The sequence below is a fragment of the Narcine bancroftii genome, chromosome 4 (genome assembly GCF_036971445.1).
Source record: "Narcine bancroftii isolate sNarBan1 chromosome 4, sNarBan1.hap1, whole genome shotgun sequence".
NCBI lineage: Eukaryota > Metazoa > Chordata > Chondrichthyes > Torpediniformes > Narcinidae > Narcine > Narcine bancroftii.
The window spans coordinates 233,818,551-233,835,664 of NC_091472.1; the positions used below are offsets into that span (position 1 = coordinate 233,818,551).

At 45.8% G+C, this 17,114-nt stretch overlaps 1 long non-coding RNA gene across 3 annotated transcripts; it reads left to right on the forward strand.

The window, feature by feature from the left end:
* Positions 1 to 3,908: 3,908 nt before the first annotated feature.
* LOC138760065 (uncharacterized) lies at positions 3,909 to 16,486 on the forward strand. Of its 3 annotated transcripts, none has more exons than XR_011355365.1 (4): positions 3,909 to 4,084; positions 6,632 to 6,804; positions 10,052 to 10,901; positions 14,274 to 16,486. It is a non-coding gene; the product is annotated as an uncharacterized lncRNA (long non-coding RNA). The 3 variants fall into 3 exon arrangements; XR_011355367.1 differs by lacking the exon at positions 14,274 to 16,486 and adding an exon at positions 11,669 to 12,001; XR_011355366.1 differs by lacking the exon at positions 10,052 to 10,901 and having other exon boundaries at positions 3,918 to 4,084.
* The last annotated feature ends 628 nt before the right edge of the window (positions 16,487 to 17,114 follow it).

Sequence of the window (17,114 nt, forward strand, 5' to 3'; positions counted from 1 at the left end):
GTGATTCCTTTAGAGAATGGGAGAGAAAAGGGATCAAAAGAATAGAAAATTGTTTTTTGGGAAATAAATTATTATCTTTTGAACAAATGAAGTACAAATATGGTATAACTCATGGAACAATGTTTGCATACCACCAACTGAAAACCTACTTGAAGGACAAATTAGGAAACAGGCTGAGGTTACCAGAAGGAAGAAGTTTTGAATATGTGATTACAGACACAATGATAATTAAAAGATTTATAACAAACAGGTACATCAAACTGCAAGAGAAAGAGAATGATGAAATAAGCTGTAAACCGAAACAAAAGTGGGAATAAGATCTAAATCTAAAGATAAAGAATGAAACATGGGAAAAGCTATGCTCCGGAACTATGAGAAATACAATAAACACGAGGTTACGCATGATGCAATATAATTGGTTACACAGGCTATACACCATGCCCCAAAAGTTAAATAAATGGGACCCAACAGTATCAGATAGATGTTTTCGCTGTAAGAAGGAAATGGGAACAACAGTACATGCAACGTGGGCATGGGAGAAAGGGGAAAACTTTTGGGAAGATCTAAACCAGGTATTAAATAAAATCACAAAAAATAACATACCAAAAAGTCCAGAGATCTTTCTTCTAAGTAATATAGGAAGTAAAGAACTTGGCTTCAATTTGGATGAAGCACAAAAAAGATTTATTATGACAGCCTTAGCTGTAGCAAAAAAATGTATATTATCAACCTGGAAATCAGAAGATAGCCTGAGAATACAGCAATGGTACATAGAAATTAATAAATGTATTCCATTGGAAAAAAATAACATATAATTTAAGAAATAACATCACAATATTCAAACAAATTTGGGAACCGTACATGGAACATAACAGAGAGGTCCTACCACGGAGCTCCACCACCTAAAATGACAGAATGAGAAGAAGACGAAATGAACTGACCCACTATGTAAAAGTAGAAGGCACAAATTTCTTGTTTATATTCATTGTGTGATGACATTGTTTAATGGGCTTAATGTATTGTATATGTTAATCACTGAGTGGGTGGGGAGGGGGGTGGGAAGGAGGGAGGGAAGGGAGGGGAGAAAAGGGGAGAAAATTACACTGTGTATATTCAAGAGGGAAATATTTGTGTGTATTTTGGTCAATATGGTTCATAGTGTGAAAAATAAAAAAAAAAAGGATGCTCTTTATTGACTACAGTTCAGCATTTAACACCATTGTCCCCTCAAAACTGATCAGCAAACTCCCAAGGCCTGTGTAAATGGATCATCAATTTCCTCACCTCCAGACCCCAATCAGTGAAGACTGGTATGAACTTCTCCTCCACAATCTCCATCAGTACCAGAGCACCACAGGACTGTGTTCTTAGCCCCCTGATCTACTCTCTCTACATCTATGACTGTGTGGCTCAGTTCAACAATGACACCATCTACAAATTTGCCAATGATACCACGGTAGTGGGTTGTATAAAGGAAGGGGATGTGTCAGCATACAGGAAGGAGACTGAAAACTTGGCAGAATGCTGCACCAACAACAACCTTGCACTCAATGTCACCAAAACTAAGGAGATGATTGTTGACTTCAGGAAAGAAAAGCCAGAGGTAGACAATCCAGTGATCATTGGGGGATCACAGGTGGAGAGGGTGAGCTAATATAAGTTCTTGGGAGACACTATCTTGGAGGATCTTTCCTGGACCTAACACACCAATGGCATCATGAAAGCACGTCAGCAATAGCAAAGAAATATATGGCGCAATGTAGAAATTAGACAATAATGTGGGGTTGAATAGATGGCAAATGGAATTACAAAATTGGATACCATTAGAGAAAATAACGTATAAGTTACGGAATCAACCAGAAAATTTTTATAAGATTTGGAAACCATATATGGATTTCATTGGTAAGAGTTCATCTACAGCATCCGCTGTTCCAGCTCCAACTCGCCCTAGTTAATTTCGAGGTTTAAGATTGTATTGTAAATTTGAAATGTAATTAATCAATGAATTATATATGATAAATTCAAGTAGGCTTTTTTCTTTTCTACTTTTTTTGGGGGGGGAAGAAAATATAAAATTATGTATTCTTTTTGCATTGTTTTATTACTCAGTATGATTATGGAGAAGCATGTTGTATTTGTCATTGATGCAAATGAAAAATAAAATTTTCAAAAAAAAGAAAGCACGTCAGTGCCTCTACTTCCTCGGGAGTTTGAGAAAGTTTGGTATGGCACCAGAAACCCTGACACATTTCTACAGAGGTGTGACAGAAAACGTGCTGACCGGTTGGATCACGGTTTGATATGGGAACATCAATAACCCTGAGTATAAAGCCCTCCAAAAGGTAGTGGGCATCACAGGCAAAACCCTCCCTACAGGGAACACTGCTGTCATCAAAGACCCACACCACCCAGCACATGCTCTGGTCTCACCGCTGCCATCAGGAAAGAGGTCTAGGTGCCACGCACCAGCAGGTTCAGGAACAGCTGCTACCCCTCCACTATCAGACTCCTCAATGACCAAGTCAACCAGAGACATATTTCAGGACTCTTACTTGTGCCCTTTATTGATATTCTTTCATTCTCTCTGTATTGCACAGTCAGTTTGTTTCCATTTGTTATCTGTTTACAGTTCTTTTATATGTTTACATTGTGTACAGTTTATTTTTTGCATCATTCTGCCGTGCCCGCAGGAGAAAGAAATCTCAGGGTTGATGTGAGGTCAAGTACATACTCTGACAATAAATCTGAAAACTGAAATCTAATTATTGATCTTTAAATATTATATTGGCATAGCTGATTCATAGCATTTTTTGCATCTGTAAATTGCAGCCGAAAAACCACAAATTTCGTGACACGTTCATGACAATAAATCTGATTTTGATTCTGCTTTAAGATTTCCAGCATTTTGGAAGATGTGGCCTGTGCAGTTCTTTGTTCGACCACTCAGGGCCGCCAGTGAGTAGCCTGAGTGTGGCTTGTTCTGACAGGCAGATCGGGGCGCGGGACCCAGCTGGATTGCCCCTCGTCTTGCGATGAGCGGTTTGTTCGGATCGCAACCCGAAACTAGTTGTTTCTCGACTTTAACTCGTTGGCGCCGATTGTTCGCTGGGCACGAGTCAATGTGATGAACTTGTTCACAAAAGGAAGATGATTTGTTGCAGGATCATTCTAAGGGGAAGAACGTGCTTTAGAATTCTTTCGTTCTGAGGGGTTGCTCTGTGAATGAAGGGAGTTGCTCGGAAATAGTACACGCTTTCAGCACGTGTGGCTCGGGAAATCGCCGGCCCGATGTCCCGGGTCCAAATCAGTCACGTCAATGGAATGTGAGCTCGGACGAAGGCTCCGCATTGTCACCAGGTGTGTCAAACAAATGACTCAGCCACGAAGCAGAAGGCTCGTGTAAATGGATCATCTGTATTTCATGATTCGTGATTCATCCAATTCCAGACGGTTGGCCAAGAGGCACTTTGATCATGGTCTGAGCCCGGTGTGCTGGGTGTCGGCGGCACTTTTGAAGAGGAGGGGCATTCCATACTCCGGTGGCCTATTCCCATGCTCGGTTATTGCTGCGGACTCCTGCAGCAAGTCATCGTCGGATTTGAGAGAGCTGCAAGGCTTTAAATAATTAGCGAGAATTCAATCCATCCCCCCCCCCCCCCATAAAGGTAGAGAATCAACGGAGGATGAAGATGAGCGATATGTGGAATATTGCTCCAAATAATTTATATCTTGATATGGTGTATCTCACCTGCCTGTGTGGATGCAGTAAGAATTTCAGTGCATCTGCATATTGTTCTTGGGTGGCCAGTTTCAGGCTGGACAGTCTGTCCTCTGGCCGGCTCTTCCTTGAGCCAGATGTTTATTTTTTGGGGTATAGGGACAGAAAGGGGGGGCACTAGCCATGTTAAATGCAGCGTCCCGGAGTCCGTAGGTTGCATGCATGTGCCGAGCATCACTTCCCCCTCCCTCCGATGAAAGTGGCCTCCAATCCATTGCGCATGCGACCGCTGGCAGTAGCACATGCGTTCAAGAAGAAACATGGCCGCGCACGGCCTACGGACCCCGGGACGTCACGTTTAACAGAGTAAGTGCCCCCCCGCCCCCTTCACTGAAATAGCTTTTCGCACACTGACCCTGCTTGTCCTCCGTTTTGGAAATGGCTACCCTACGTTATACTCATGATGTATAGAATAATAAACTCTCACCTCATATCTCAGACCAGAGCTCAGAATGCCCATCAATTCTCACCTCTTCTCTCTATATCCAATTAATGTTTTGTCTGTTATTCACTACTCTGTCCTCTGCCTTTTCTTTTTGCTCATATCTTGAAGAAGGGCTGAGGCCTGAAACACCATTTGTATATCTTTACTTCCTATTGACGCTGCGGGACCTGCTGAGTTCCTCCTGTGATTTTAATACAATCACAGGGGTTTTTAATGTTCAAAATCCATGTAATCGTCTGCTCAAGTTTTAAAAAAAAGGCTGTAATGCGTGTCGAAAGAACCAAAGACTTGTTGATCCAAACCAAGGCTTTTATTAACAAGTCGGTCGACCAGTCCAGAATGACCTGGTCTGGCTAGGAGCAATCCTTTAAGACCTGCCAGTAGGTGTGGCTACACTCACGGCCAATCACAGTCATCCTACACTACCATCTGTACATAGACACATTGGTGATAGAATCTGTACTATCACATTCACCCCTTCGTTGAGAACCGACCCCAGGGTGGATGGAGGTTAGAGGCTGTACCGGTCAGGGGGCCTGGGATTGGGGTCGCCGGAGTCGTGTGGCCGGGTGCGGCCACTGCTTCGCTCGATTCCCCAACAACGTTGTCGACAGTCTGGCCTGAGCTGGTGGGGTGATGCTGGTCCCTCTTCAAGGACATGACGTGGGGGAGCAGGAATAGGGGGAGGTTGGGTGAAAGGCACTGCTGCGCCTGATCCGGCTTGGGCTAGGTCCCTTACCGAGACTGTGTCCTCCCATCCATCCAGGTACTCAACGTAGGCATAATGCGGGTTCACATGGAGCAGAGTCATTCGGTCATTCCAAGAGGTCGTTCTTAGAGTTCCGGACGTAGCATCATAAAAGGACTGGACCGGGAACCGTGAGCCATGCCAGTATGGTCATACCCGACTCGTATTTCCTCAGGAAAGAGAACATCCTTTCATGGGGGGTGGCATTGGTTGCGGTGCATAGGAGGGAGCGGAAGGAGTGTAGGGCACTAGTGAGCACATCCTGCCAGCGAGAGGTGGGGAGACCTTTGGACTGGAGGGCAAACTGAACTGCTTTGCAGACGGTGGTATTCTCTCTTTCGACTTGCCCATTACTGCGTGGATTATAGCTGGTGGTCCTGCTTGAAGCAATACCACGCTCCAGAAGGTACTGCCGCAGCTCCGCGCTCATAAACAAGGACCCCCTGACACTGTGGATGTAACTGGGGTACCCAAAGCTGGCGAAGATGCTGTGCAGGGCCTCTATAACTGAGGAGGCAGTCATGTCTGAGCAGGGCACAGCGAACGGGAAGCGGGAGTACTTGCCGATGGCCGTAAGGATGTAGGTGTTACGATTGGTCAATGGTAGAGGCCCCTTGAAGTCTACACTGAGACGCTCAAAGGGGTGGGTGGCTTTGCTGACATGGGTGTTCTCCGGACAGAAGTGGGGTTTGCACTCAGCGCAGGCTTTTATTAACTAAAAGACTAGAGCATATCACAAGTAGGTCGACCAGTCCAGAATGACCTGGTCTGGCTTGGAGCAATCCTTTAAGACCTTCCAGTAGGTGTGGCTACACTCAGCCAATCACAGTCATCCTACACTACCATCTGTACATATGTACATATACACGTTGGTGATAGAATCTGTACTATCACAAAGGCAAATTTACCTTTTATGCTGACGACTGAAAATGCGGATGGCATGGTGCTTTTATGAAGGGTAATTCGTGAGTCGGCTTCCGAAACTGAAGCAGGTGGGGCGAGAAGTGCAGTAGCATCGCCCGCAACTGTGATGTCAAACATGCGCACCAGGAAGGGAAAGTGGCCTGTATTTAAAATGGTGACTGAAAAGCAGGTAGGAGCACTCGTGGAGATCTGTGCAAGCAGTCTCAGCACTCAAGCAGATCTGTGCAACATAATTGCCTTTTTTGACTATATGATTCGTGCTCTTGGGTGATGGGCTGACAGCATCATCACGATGTCTTCGGCCCTCCCCTTTGGAGCTTCAGTCAGCGGCAATCCTACGGAGGAGGTGGAGTGACTTCACTTCACCTCTGATACTATCCCTCCTTTGGACCTTTTATGGAGGTAAGTGGAGTGATTTAAAGGCAGAGAAAACCTGTCTTTACAAATGGCTAATTTTCACTATAAAAGGGCATACAGTCTGCAGACTTTGGTGTTTCACTCAGGAAGTGGGTTCAAAGGATACTGACAAATAACTTAATCACTGAACTTGGAGGGGAAATGCCTCGTTTAATGTAGGAAGGGTAAGGGTGTGAATTAAAAATGATTTTAAATTGTACTTCAGTTTCCTCAATACAGTATGTAATTTGAGCAGGTCAGGGTTTAGGAAATTGGTACGTGAGGCATGTACTTAAATGGACATTGATCTGAAACGTTAACTGTTGCTCTCTTTCTCCAGATGCTGCCTGACCTGTTTCCAGATTTCCAGCATGTGGCATTACTCTGTGAAAACGTGACATTTTCCCATCCTTGCCTCTTGCAGCTGTTGCTTCACTCCCCTCTGATGGAATGATGCACTGGGAGTTCTTGTGTGGAGACAGCTGCTTTTATTCCAACATCACTGTCAATCTAGTAAGTTACCAAGTTTTGTAGCATAGAAACAGGGCCTTTGGCCCACCACATACATGCTGACCTTTTTGTGTCTCTATGCTTATCCCATTTGCATGAATAAGGACTCTATCTTTCTGTGACCTACTGGAGAGTAGGTAAATGTCTGATTAAAAGCTTCCTAAAGGTAACAATTGTATCTCATTTCACCACCACCTTTGGCAGTGATATTCCGATGTCAACCAATCTAAGTAGAAAAAAAAACTGCCCATCAGGCTTCCATTATAACGCCTACCTCCAACCTCAATTGCCTTTTGTTTTGAGAGGTTATAGTTGTGCACGGCAGAAGAGAATGCTCCACAGCAACTGTGTGTTGGGGTGGGACTTGCATACACACAGGAATGAGGAAGATGAGAGGGACTAAGGACATTATTGACGTGTATCAAAAGATAGTCAGAGGTACTGATGACTCTCTTGGAAGAGTAGTTCATCTCCTCCCAGGTGTCATATAATCAGAGATGGGTCAAATTATGAGGAATGAGATGCTAGAACCTGATTACCATCTAGGTGGTAGGTAGCAGATTGATGAGTATGTATACTGCGCTATATGTAAGCAATTTTGGTTCAAGCCAGTGTGCATGTCCAGAATGGTTCCCTGTAATTGCGCCAGCACTTCATAGTAGGAAGGACCACAGGTGGAGGGGGATGATGGAGACTCCTCTCCAGATGTTGTATTGTTGAGATATGGGCATCAATTACAGAGCCAGCATTATCGATGACCTCTTCGTTCCTGAGAAGATGTAAGAGGTTTGGTGAAGGTGTTGATGGGCAGGGAATTAATACCATAAGACATTGGAGCAGAATTAGGCCATACAGCTCCTGGTGTCACTAGGGGGGTGTGGATCACACATCAGAGGGGGTGAACCAAAATGACTCTATAAAATTTTAGTGTAATGCTTCAGCAGAAATTTATTGTTTTTATAAAAATATTCCTGCAGTTAATTAGTTGTTTATCTCACTACTACTGCCTCCATCCTCAACCGATGGTCAGAACATTTCCAATCTCTTTTCAGTACCAACCGCTCAGTCCAAGATTCCGCCCTGCTCCAGCTCCCTCAACAGCCCCTAAGGCTAGAGCTGGATGAGGTTCCCACCCTGGATGAGACATATAAGGCAATCGAACAACTGAAAAGTGGCAAAGCAGCAGGTATGGATGGAATCCCCCCAGAAGTCTGGAAGGCTGGCGGCAAAACTCTGCATGCCAAACTGCATGAGTTTTTCAAGCTTTGTTGGGACCAAGGTAAACTGCCTCAGGATCTTCGTGATGCCACCATCATCACCCTGTACAAAAACAAAGGCGAGAAATCAGACTGCTCAAACTACAGGGGAATCACGTTGCTCTCCATTGCAGGCAAAATCTTCGCTAGGATTCTACTAAATAGAATAATGCCTAGTGTCGCTGAGAATATTCTCCCAGAATCACAGTGCGGCTTTCGCGCAAACAGAGGAACCACTGACATGGTCTTTGCCCTCAGACAGCTCCAAGAAAAGTGCAGAGAACAAAACAAAGGACTCTACATCACCTTTGTTGACCTCACCAAAGCCTTCGACACCGTGAGCAGGAAAGGGCTTTGGCAAATACTAGAGCGCATCGGATGTCCCCCAAAGTTCCTCAACATGATTATCCAACTGCACGAAAACCAGCAAGGTCGGGTCAGATACAGCAATGAGCTCTCTGAACCCTTCTCCATTAACAATGGCGTGAAGCAAGGCTGTGTTCTCGCACCAACCCTCTTTTCAATCTTCTTCAGCATGATGCTGAACCAAGCCATGAAAGACCCCAACAATGAAGACGCTGTTTACATCCGGTACCGCACGGATGGCAGTCTCTTCAATCTGAGGCGCCTGCAAGCTCACACCAAGACACAAGAGAAACTTGTCCGTGAACTACTCTTTGCAGATGATGCCGCTTTAGTTGCCCATTCAGAGCCAGCTCTTCAGCGCTTGACGTCCTGCTTTGCGGAAACTGCCAAAATGTTTGGCCTGGAAGTCAGCCTGAAGAAAACTGAGGTCCTCCATCAGCCAGCTCCCCACCATGACTACCAGCCCCCCCACATCTCCATCGGGCACACAAAACTCAAAACGGTCAACCAGTTTACCTATCTCGGCTGCACCATTTCATCAGATGCAAGGATCGACAACGAGATAGACAACAGACTCGCCAAGGCAAATAGCGCCTTTGGAAGACTACACAAAAGAGTCTGGAAAAACAACCAACTGTAAAACCTCACAAAGATAAGCGTATACAGAGCCGTTGTCATACCCACACTCCTGTTCGGCTCCGAATCATGGGTCCTCTACCGGCACCACCTACGGCTCCTAGAACGCTTCCACCAGCGTTGTCTCCGCTCCATCCTCAACATCCATTGGAGCGCTCACACCCCTAACGTCGAGGTACTCGAGATGGCAGAGGTCGACAGCATCGAGTCCACGCTGCTGAAGATCCAGCTGCGCTGGATGGGTCACGTCTCCAGAATGGAGGACCATCGCCTTCCCAAGATCGTATTATATGGCGAGCTCTCCACTGGCCACCGTGACAGAGGTGCACCAAAGAAAAGGTACAAGAACTGCCTAAAGAAATCTCTTGGTGCCTGCCACATTGACCACCGCCAGTGGGCTGATAACGCCTCAAACCGTGCATCTTGGCGCCTCACAGTTTGGCGGGCAGCAGCCTCCTTTGAAGAAGACCGCAGAGCCCACCTCACTGACAAAAGGCAAAGGAGGAAAAACCCAACCCCAACCAACCAATTTTCCCTTGCAACCGCTGCAATCGTGTCTGCCTGTCCCGCATCGGACTGGTCAGCCACAAACGAGCCTGCAGCTGACGTGGACTTTTTACCCCCTCCATAAATCTTCGTCCGCGAAGCCAAGCCAAAGAAAAAGACTGCCATTACATTCAGTGATATACGGGAATTACGATCTATGAGTAACATTATTGCAAAAAACATTACTAAATATTCAGTATGGTCTGGTACAGGAGGAGGTTCAATTTGGTGGTGGGTTTGGGGGCGGGGGGTGACACCATGAGTTAATGCACTGGGTTACACTAGCCCTAGTGACACCACGTATGGCCCTTTGAGGCTGCTCTACCATTCTAATCATAGTTGATGTATTTTTCATCTCAACCCCATTCTTCTGCCTTCTCCCCGTAACCTTTGACACCCCTGCTAATCAAGAACCCATTAACCTACATTTCAAATCTACCCAACAGCTTGGCCTACACAGCCATCCTCTGTTTCGACCCAGTGACAAGGGTGGCAACATATTTTCAAATCAGGGCATTATTTGAATAGAAGAGAACTTGTGGATGATGGTGCACAGATATGTCTTGTGACGCCAATGCAGGAAACATTTGACAGACCATCTGGGTGGGTGCTAACCTTGCTGGTGTTCATGCTGCTGATTTATGACTTGCCTGCCAGATTCAGCTCCAACAGAATCATCAATTTTTGGATAACACAACAGTAGTTGGTGTCAACGGCAACAAAGAGGAAATTGAAAGGCTTGAAAGTGGTTTGAGAGCAACAACCTGTATCTCAACGTGGACAAGAAAAAGGAAATGATTGTGGACTTCAGGAGGACAAAGGACCATACCCCACTACATATCAATGGCTCTGTTATAGAGAGCGTGTGGAACACAAAGATCCTTGGCGTCCATTTAAAGGACATCCAATCCTGGAGCCACAACACCTCCTCATTAGTCAGGAAGACACAGCAGCACCTACGCTTCCTAGGAAAGTTGAAGAGGGCAAGGCTACCGACCACCATCCTAACAATAGAGAGTGTCCTGCCTGGCAGCATCATAGTTTGGTATCGGATCAGAGAACAGTATGGAGAGTGATTAAAACTGCTGAGATTATCACTGGGGTCTCCCTTTCCTCCCTCCATTCCCTTCACTCTCTCAACATCTACAGGGAGCATTGTTTAAAGATGACTCAGAATCATGGAGGACCCTGACCATCCAGCCCACAACATCTTTGAGACACTACCTTCAAGGAAGAGGTACAGGAGCATTAAAAACCAGGACAGCCAGTCTGGGGACTTGAACAATCTTAGAAACGGTAAATAACTTTTCTATACATTTTTGATTGCGATGTATATATGTTGTTTGTGTGTAGGGTGTACTGCATGTGTGTGGCTGTGTGTGTGTGTGTGTGTGTGTGTGTGTGTGTGTGTGTGGGTGTGTGTATGAAGTGTGTGTGTGAGGTGTGTGTGTGTGAGGTGTGTGAGATGTGTGTGTGAGGGATGTGTGTGTGTGGTTGTGTGTGTGAGGTTTTTGTGTGTGAGGTGTGTGTGAGGTGTGTGTGTGAGGTGTGTGTGAGGGATGTGTGTGTGTGAGGTGTGTGTGAAGTGTGTGTGTGTGAGGTGTGTGTGAGGTGTGTGTGTGAGGGATGTGTGTGATGTATGTGTGAGGTTGTGTGTGTGTGTGGTGTGTGTGTGAGGTTGTGTGTGTGAGGTTTTTGTGTGTGAGGTGTGTGTGAGGGATGTGTGTGTGTGAGGGGTGTGTGTGTGAGGGGTGTGTGTGTGAGGTGTGTGTGTGTGAGGTGTGTGTGAGGTGTGTGTGAGGTGTGTGTGTGTGAGGTGTGTGTGTGTGAGGTGTGTGTGTGTGAGGTGTGTGTGTGTGAGGTGTGTGTGTGTGAGGTGTGTGTGTGTGAGGTGTGTGTGTGTGAGGTGTGTGTGTGTGAGGTGTGTGTGTGTGAGGTGTGTGTGTGTGAGGTGTGTGTGTGTGCCTGCACGCGCGCGCACGCACTATGGCCTAGAGATGCACTGTTTTGTCAGGTTGTAGATGGCTATGTACAATCAGATAACAATAAACTTGAACTTGTAGCGTCCTGCGCCTTGGCCCAACCCAGGAAATAGCTGTCGAACGCGGCGACTGGCAAAGTATCGTGCGGGCTGAAACGCCCATTTCCATAGGCCACTGGCAGAGCGGTGAAACTGGCCAATCACTGCCGGTTGATCACAGGGGAACCAATCGAGGCCAGGGCATCCGAGGTAATCAATCAGCAGCTGGCCTGCTCAAGCCACGCCCCGGTGGTGACGTAGCCAAGCTGACTATAAAAGGCAGAGCTGTCTCTGAATAAACTTAGTGTTAAATATACTGATGTGTGTGTCTTTCTTCTCCTGTGGATTCGAGCTACAGCCTTAGGGCTATAACCTAGCTGTAGCCCGTAGCGACCTTGCTACACTGGTGACCCAGACTGGTCCAAATGGCACTTTGGACCCGAAGATGGAAGGGCAACCTGCGATCAATGCCGTGGCATTGAAGCTGCCCGGCTTCTGGATGTCACAACCACGAGTGTGGTTCCATCAAGCCGAGGTGCAATTTGCCATTCAACAGTTCTCTGCTGATAAAACGTGCCCTCAATCAGGACTCCGTAACCTGTATCATTGACTTCCTCCAGCAGCTCCCAAAACAAGAAAGTTATGTGGCATCAAAGAGCTCTTAACCCGCACTTTCGAGCTTTCAAAGCACGAGCGCACTGCCTGACTGTTGCATTTTGACAGTTTAGGGGACAGGGCCCCTTCCAACCTCATGAGCGACATGCACGCTCTTAATGATAACCACACCTTCTGCCTGCTGTTCCAGCAGATCTTCCTGGAGAGACTGCCTGAGGACATCTGGCTGCTCATCACAGAGGAAGACTTTGATGACCCCAGGAAAGTGGCTGCCTGAGTTGACCTGCTTTGGGCGGCGAAGAGGGATGCCGGTGCTTCACTTGAGCAGGTGACAGCACCACGTCATCAGCGCCCAGCCAGGAAGACCTCCAACTGACTGACCACTCAAACGCCACGCCCTACTGGTGAGCAGTACTGTTTCTATCACCGATGGTGGGGTTCTGAGGCCTGTGAATGCCACTCCCCCTGCACGTTCCAGGGAAACACCCTGGCTGGCCATCATTAATGGCTACGACGACTGGCCAACTACATTCAAGACTCCCTGTCGGGCCGATGATTCTTGGTGGACACTGGGGCACAATACAGCATCATTCCCCTGACCAGCCTGGAGGGCTGCTGCGGCAAAGTGGGCCGGGAGCTCCAAGTAGCAAACGGCTCCATCTTCCGAACATTCGGCACCTGCATCATTCCCCTACACCGGAGACAGACAATTCTCTTGGAAGTTTGTTGCTGTGCAACAATCATTACTGTGTGCAGATTTCCTTCAGGCCAACTCACTCCTGGTGTATATCAAGGGGCACCAGCTGGTGCATGCCCGGACATTTCAGTCACTCTCTCGCTCAAGGCCACTGAACTCACTTGTCCCCACCCGTGAGTACTGCCAACAACTAATTCGCTTGGATCCTAGCAGAATTCCCCTCCATCACCACATCTCACTTCCACTTGACAGAACCCAAACACGGGGTGGGGCACCAAATCATTTCAGAGGCCCCTCCCCTCCGCCTCGATGAGGCCTCCATACCAGACAGATATCTCGTGCCCCAGATCCAAGACTTGACCGCTAACCTGCAAGGGCACGGATATTCTCAAAGGTGGACCTCATCAGGGGCTATCACCAGATCCCAGTTCACTTTGAAGGCATCCCAAAAAGCACCATCATAACCCACTTTGGATTGTTTGAATTTCTCCGCATGCCCTTCGGGTTAAAAAATGCAGCTCAGACTTTCTAGAGGCTGATGGATGCAGTGGGCTTGGATCTGCATTTTGCCGCCTTCTTCCTCAACAATATTTTAATTGCCAGCCACACCCAATCCGAGCACGTCGCCCACTTAAAACAATTATTCTCCAGGATGAGCGATTTCTGCTAACCATCAACCCGGCCAAGTGCCAGTTTGGCCGAGAGGCTATTGACTTCCTGGGCCATCGTATCGACCAACATGGAGCCAGATCGTCACCCACTAAGGTAGATGCTATTCGCTCTTTCCCCATGCCATCAATGGTGAGGGATCTACAAGAGTTTGCAGGTATGGTCAACTTTTATCGCCACTTCATACCTGCAGTGGCCCGCATAATGAGCCCACTCTTTCCCCTCATGGCAGGACCCAGTAAAAACATACATGGACCCAGGAGGCGACTGAGGCCTTCCAGGCCGACACTGGAAATGGCCATTGAACACGGCATCCGGCAAAGCATTGTGCGGGTTGAAACGCTCGTTTCCACAGGTTGCTGGCAGAGCAATGAAACTGGCCAATCACTGCTGGTGGATCATAGGGGGCCCATTTAGGGCCCAGGCATCCAAGGTAGCCAATCGGCAGCTGGCCCACTTAAGCAATATCCCAGTGGTGATGCGGCTGAACTGACTATAAAAGGCAGAGTTGTCACTGAATAAACTCAATCTCAGATACACTCCAGTGGTTTGTGTGTGTGTCTTTCTTCTCCTGTGGATTCGAGCTACAGCATTAGGGCTATAACCGAGAGCTATAACCTAGTTGTAGCCATAGCGACCTTACTACAAACTTCTGTTTTCTTCACAGGGCTGTTCGAGAGACCCAAGATTCTCAGTGCCACCATCATAGGTACTGGTGTGGACAAGCACCAACAATTGGTCTCACTGACAACTTCATGCAATTCTGGGCAGTAGCTGCTGCCTAACCAACCTTTGTGGGGAAGATCTCTGCTTGAGCGCAGACTCTCATCAGTCACACAATGGACAACCAGGGGGCCATCACTAACCATCCAGTATAGCTACAGAAGGATGTCAAAGATTGGGAATCCTGTGAACCACTCCCCAGTCTCTCTCTCTTTCTCCCACTCATCACCCTGCCATCCTCATTTGTCCAGGTCACCTTGGCAGCAGGTATAGACTGCTTTATTCTTTGAGGGTTGCCAAAGCCCACACAGTTGTCTGTGAACACCTCCATTTCAAGCAATGTGAAGTTCCTCATTATTTCCCGTTGACTTTCATTTTCACTGAAGTTCCTTGAAGTTACACTTGATCAAGTTCTCCTGTTGTTCCTTGGAGCAAACACACTCACTCATTTCTGGAATTCATCTCTCTTCTCCCTGTCAAGCTTGGAGTAATCTCTGAAACCACAAGGTTCTGGCGACAACCAAAATGAGCATGAGTTGTATTAACTGTTGCTTAACAGGGTAGTCAGCAAATTTTTTGGCAGTATCTCCCATACCTTGCTAACCTTTCAATGAATGGCAAGCAGCCCACACCCGGATCTATGCTTGCTGGTGCAAGTTCTCAAATGCAACTTCTGATGGGTGAAACCTGTAGAATTAGGACTATCCTACTTTTAATGTCGAGCCTAGTCTGGGAAAATATGTTGACACCCAGATGCACCAATCCCTCAGGCTTGCTGTCTGGTGGAAAGCTTGTAACTATTTAAGTCCTTGCAAAATTTGTAAATTAACTTGTTGCCATGCCACTCATAATTGAAATGAATGGAGTCATTGAAATTCTGTACAGTCCTAAATTCTGCAGCTTTAGCATCTGGATTTTCCATCAGGAGGTTGGTTCTCCATGAGGAATCCAGAGTTAATGAAAGGCTGAAAGCACTGGAGATCCTACTTGGCTGCTTGGGGAAGGGGCAAAGGGGTCCCTGTACATAATTTAAAAAGTCACAGCAGGTACAGCAACTGAATGAAAAATCTGAATGGAATGCTGACCTTTCTATCCGGGAGCCTTAAGTAGGATTAGAGATTATATTGAAAGATGTGTTTAGATCAAACTCCACCAGAAGGAGGAGGGCAACACAGATTCACCAGGTGTCTTGATTCATAGGATTAAAGCAGAGTTTGTTTCACATGGAATCCAGAAGACTGAGATAATTGAAGGGTAGGTAAAAGCTGTATTTTCATTGAATGTTTAGGACCTCGGGTGAGAACCTAAAATCCAGACTATTAGGGAAATGCATTTGCAATGTTTGGAACTGTCTAGTACAAACAAAAATTGATGCCAGGTCAACTGTTAACGTTGAGATTGATATATTGGTAGTATGCTACTCTAAAGCCTGTAGAGAAATGGAGGTTAACAGGAGTTAATCCACAGAGCATCCATGATGTCAACCCTGGATAAATATTGATCGCACTCGAGAATTTTCTCCCTTGTCTCTTTGACAAAATATTATTTCTTTATGCCTCTGTCCAAAATGAATACTCTCACATTTTCCCACAGTATTTCTGCTATTTCCTTGGCCATGAGCATGACCAGAAGGTTCTACATGCAAGCACAGCAATCAGACAGGAACACAAAACTCTTTTTTTTAATTTTTAAAATTTTTCACACTATGAACCATATTGACCAAAATACACACAAACATTTCCCTCTTGAATATACACAATGTCATTTTCTCCCCTTTTTCCCCCCTCCCTTCCTTCCCTCCTTCCCACCCCCTTCCAAACCCATTAAACGTTCAACATATACAATAAACCCATTAAACAATGTCATCACACAATGAAAATAAACAAGAAAATTGTGTCATCTCCTTTTACACACTGGGTCAGTTCATTTCGTCTTCTTGTCATTGTATCATTTTAGGGGGTGGAGGTCCGCAATAGGCCCTCTCTGTTGTGTTCCATGTACGGTTCCCAAATTTGTTCAAATAATGTGACTTTATTTTTTTTAATTATATGTTATTTTTTTACAATGGAATACATTTATTAATTTCTATGTACCATTGCTGTACTCTCAGGCTCTCTTCTGATTTCCAAGTTGCCATTATATATTTTTTTGCTACAGCTAAGGCTATCATAATAAATTTTTTTTGTGCTTCATCCAGTTTGAGGCCTAATTCTTTACTTCTTATATTACTTAGAAGAAAGATCTCTGGATTTTTTGGTATGTTGCTTTTTTTGATTTTATTTAATACCTGATTTAGATCTTCCCAAAACTTTTTCACTTTCTCACATGCCCAAATTGCATGCACTGCTGTTCCCATTTCCTTCTTACAGCGAAAACATCTGTCTGATAATGTTGGATCCCATTTATTTAACTTTTGGGGCGTGATATATAGTCTGTGAAACCAATTATATTGTATCATGCGTAACCTCGTGTTTATTGTATTTCTCATAGTTCCAGAGCATAGCTTTTCCCATATTTCATTTTTTATCTTTATGTTTAGATCTTGTTCCCACTTTTGTTTGGGTTTATAGCTCATTTCATCATTTTCTTTCTCTTGCAGCTTGATGTACATGTTTGTTATAAATCTTTTAATTATCATTGTGTCTGTAATGACATATTCACAGCTGCTTCCTTCTGGTAATCTCAGTCTGCTTCCCAGTTTGTCCTTTAAGTAGGTTTTCAGTTGGTGGTATGCAAACATTGTACCGTGAGTTATTCCATATTTGTACTTCATTTGAGGAACACA